Here is a 4,746-nt window from a genome sequence, read left to right as displayed (position 1 = left end):
TGCAGGAGTGCCCCTCCTTTAGGGGAGCCTGCTGGATCCCCACTTTCCGGCCTTGTGCCACATTTTGCCGGGGTGGGCGGCAAATAAATCTCATCCCCATCATGTATCAAAAATATTACAACAACGATTAATGCTTATAAAATGATTCAAATCCCGCAACGAAACCAACTTTGGCTTCATTAATACTTGAATACTTCAGCACCACCGTTCATCGCCACGAACTATAGTGAAATTTTAACATTAATGAAACTTAACGTTTAATACACACGATCTTTAAGTGATCACGTAACAGAATGTTACGTTTTCGTATACAAGGCTAGATGACCGATTTTTTCAATATCCCCGGATAGTGCTCAACTTTAAGAAATATTTTTCCTTACAAAATTATAAATTAAAAATAATTCTAAATTATAAATAATTATTTTTATATATCTGCAGACACTTGTGTTTTATGCTTACGCAATCACCATTCCCTTCGTCGACGGCCAGGCGATGTCATCTGAGAGGCCATCGACGCAGCTCCGCTGCAAGGCTGGAAGAAGTGTCGCGGTGGACAACTGAAGACTTGGATCAAAATGGTCAAATAAGACTCCGAGTTGATTCTAGGTCCTCATCTCTACGGTCTACGTTGCTGGAACTGCGAATGGCTCTCGCTCATGGCTGCTACGGAATCGGATCTTCGGGCATGGTCGGCCTCAATTCGAGATGTGATTAATGCAATGGGTGGAGCCAGCTCAACCGATCAACGGTGATAGCCAAAACAAGTACAAGTACAATCATCAGTTCGAGAGATGATGAATAATGCTGATTAAAGGATTCAGGTCCCGCAACGATGCCAACTTTGACTTCATTAGCGAGGAGCATGCCTCAGGTCCACAGTTCATTGCCAGGGAATTTTAATAGAAAAGTCAAACTTTTATAAATGTTACATGATAAGAGCTGTCCCTTTTTCATGTAAGTATAAAAATAGAGAGATTTAGTTAAAATGAAAATAAAATGAGAGAAAGCAGGAATCGAACCCTGGATATAAGTTTTAAAGAACAATAGGTTTAAATGGAATGTCCAGTAAATTGTTGATTCTGATGAAATAAATAATAAATAAACTATCATTGTTAGAAAGAATGTGGATAATAAAATATGTGTTAAATGAATTAGATATTTAGGTTGAATTCCTTTGTGAAAACAACAAAGAAAAAATGGGAAATCAGAATGTTCGGAAACGTGCAGGTCGCGCATGTTGATGGCACGTGAATTGTGGTCACGTTGGCCGGACATGCATGGATTTCTCAATATAGAAAGTGAGAGTTAGTTAGTTAGTTAGTTAGTTAGTTAGTTAGTGAGAAACTCAGGGAGAGTCTGAGGATTCAAACGTCTAGAAGCGAGACGGTCACTTTGAAACTTAATATGTGAAGCTTTGAATTCTTGATGATGAAAACCACGGCCGGTCGTGAGAAAAAATAAACCATCAGGTGTTTTTGTAAACGTCGTCTTTGTGTTGTGATTCCAGCAAAAGGTAAAGTGAATTGTTATTATATGTCTATATGTCTGTGTTATAAAATGTCTTGACATACACATCTCATATCCACAATGTCAATCTACATCTCATATCTACACTAAGACTGTCTGAAGACTGTCTACCCAATGTCTGAACACTATCTCCTCACTCTAAGAACTTCCATCTACACATCTAAGAATGAACATTTTAAAATAAATATAAATCGGGTCATAAAACAACAACATCCCTCTCTCTCTCTCTCTCTCTCTCTCTCTCTCTCTCTCTCTCTCTCTCTCTCTCTCTCTAAAACTCAACGACAAACTCTCACTAAGACTCTAAGTCTCTCTAAGACTCCCACTATTAATAACAACAAGAACAATAAGAATAATTAAACCCTTATATATAACATAAAGTGATCTAATGTGTCTCGCCATGTTTCACCATGACATCCGATGTCTGGCCATCGGCTTCTTCTGAAATCTCTACTATTATATAAAAGTCACTTTGTGTGTCTAAGAGTTTCTTTCCTTATAGGTTCCGAAACGACTGAGCCTATCTTTTGCAGATTTCAGACAAAGCTAATTTATTTGTCTGGCAGTGTTTTTAGATAGGTTTTGTGCAGAAATTCATTCGATGAGTATCGAAAATCTAAACAATCCGATCTTAAAAATAGTATTTCTCTCTTAGAAGATAAAAAAAAATTAAAATAATTTTTACAGGGGAATATTTTACGTTACAACAGCAAGGGAGATAATAAAATTTCAGAAAATCATTTCATAAAAAAAACAACAGATTTATTATAATCTCGACATAAAACTTAGTGGTAAAGCATTCGAATACAGATCAAATGATACCCTGTTCAACATCGAGCGTACCTCACCATTTAATTTTAATTTTTCTTATTAATGAGTTCAATTCACGATAAAAGAATAGGTACCATTTAAAATCGCTGCAAATCATTTCTTTGTTTGCATATTTTGAAACTAAATAATTATTATAGTGATTTTTCCAAGGCATTCATCGTCGATCCCAAATATCAGCTGACGTGATATTGTAAACAAAAACAAACGGTTTTGATGAACGACGTTATCATTATTGCTTTTTTATTTATTTGCCGATTAGTTCACTGGATTAATTATTCTTCGATATATATAATATTCAATAGAGGATTGATTCTATAATAATACATAGGCAATTTATATTAATTAAAATATTATGTTTAAGCGTATTGTACGACCGGGCAATGCCGAGTTGCCAGCTAGTAATTAATATTTAATTATAATTTTTTCACTTTGGACACTAGTGAAAAATATAGATGAAAATCTCATAATTTTATCAAAATCTTGGATAAAATGCATAAAGGGGAAACATTTAGACCTTTGTCGAATAAAAAAAATTATATTAACATTTAAAGAAAACCTGCTTCCCCTAAAAAAGGAAGAATGAGATTCGAGCATTTTTATTGAGGGAAATATTTATAGTGGTTTCAGATAGACAAGTGTTTTTCGTGAAAGTTTGGCAAGGGAAGACCATAGATTCGAGCACTTACCATGGAAATAATGATAAAGCAGAGAAACAACACACATTTCCAAATACCCGGGCAACATCTCTGCTGTGGGAAAGAGGCTGCAGGGAAGAGAAAAGGGCATCCTCTACTAGGCTACGAAGTCTTTTTCTTAACTCTGTCAAGGCAAGATAAGCTGCTTCTAGCAGCGCCTGCCCAAATGTGGCAACAGTACTCCGTCATAGGACGTACCTGGCTCTTATACATGTAGAGAATTGTATCGGCCGTGAGATATCTATTGAAGCGGTAGAATGGTCCTACCATTTTCCAGCGACCTTCGCGACGGATTTGATGTTCGTGTTCCATTTCAAATCAAGAGTAAATGTCAAACCAAGAAGCTTGTCAAAACATGGAGTCTCCCCAAAATGAGAGCCATTCATTTAACCTGATGCCAGGCAGGGGTCAGAGCGTTGATGCTGTAAAGATAAAAGTTTGGTTTTAGATGCATTAATAATCTAAAGACAAACTCTACTACGTTCCGAATGCATTACACAGAGAATTATGCAAGTAGATGCATTTTACACACGTAGACAAATGGTATGAAATCGACAATCATAAATAAAAAGCGGTGTTTAATCTATTTAATAAAAAATCGTATAAAATCACAAATATAATATCTATAATATAAATATCACCTGTCTGTTTAAATGTAGGTATGTATGTATGTACGGCAAAATCACGTTGACACACCGGTTCCCGTCAGATCACCGAAGTTAAGCAATGTTGAGCCTGGCTTGTACCAGATGGGTGACCATTCGGGAATTCTAGGCGCTGTATGTGCTTTCCGATTATCTCGGCATTGTTTCAGTCGTCCTGAGCCTCCACTTGCCACTGGTATTCAACCATGTTGACTCAGGAGAGGTGTGGTTGGAGATTGCGCAACTCGTTCCACAAAAATTCACGCGTAGGCACCTTTACAGTTGGTATCCATAGTTTGTCAAGACTGAAGGAAGCCTTTTTCTTTTTATGTATGTATGTATATTTTTATGCCTACAACTTTTGACAGAGTCGACGGATTTTCACAAGATCGGTATCGTTTTGAAGCCGACCCTCCGGATGACAAATATCGAAAAATTGGCTAAAAACATTAATACCTTCACCCTCAACTGGGAACTTTCTACAAGATTGGGTCGCTTTTTTCGTCGATATTTTCGAAATTCATTCCATCTTTTCAATTGGCTAGTGTTGATTTAAACACACGCCACTTCCGGTTGGCGATGGACGCAACAGCAACGTCACTTTTTTCACATCTTTTCCTCCTTCGCGGTATGTGCTCGAGCCAGCCTGCCTAATACCACTTTTTTTTTTGTTCAACATACTTAGTCTCCAAACACCCAGGCAACGCCAAGCACCCAGTCTAGTCTTATCTAAAAACCTAATAAAATAATATTCATGTATATTAAAAGTCGATAATCCATAGGCGAGAATCAATAATATTGCATAAAAGATCATAAGTGATAATCGTATATGATTATTTAATTGTAATACCAATTCTATAATAATAATAATAATAATAATAATAATAATAATAATAATAATAATCTACATGTAAAAATCGATAACCTTTCATAATGACAATCTCATATGAAATAAATATTCCCTAATATTACATAAATAAATATTTTATAATCTTATATAAAATAAATATTTTATAATATTATATGAATTAAACAGTTAATGATATTAT

The 4,746-nt window shown here is 35.7% G+C and overlaps 1 pseudogene; it reads left to right on the top strand.

The window, feature by feature from the left end:
- The first annotated feature begins 3,722 nt into the window (after window positions 1-3,722).
- On the top strand, window positions 3,723-3,839 carry LOC145247061 (5S ribosomal RNA; annotated as a pseudogene).
- The last annotated feature ends 907 nt before the right edge of the window (window positions 3,840-4,746 follow it).

Source organism: Euprymna scolopes, chromosome 24 (assembly GCF_053919585.1).
Source record: "Euprymna scolopes isolate OS-2025 chromosome 24, ASM5391958v1, whole genome shotgun sequence".
Classification (NCBI taxonomy): Eukaryota; Metazoa; Mollusca; class Cephalopoda; order Sepiida; family Sepiolidae; genus Euprymna; species Euprymna scolopes.
The sequence above is the reverse complement of the archived record's forward strand: the minus strand, read 5'-3'. Positions and strand labels throughout refer to the sequence as shown.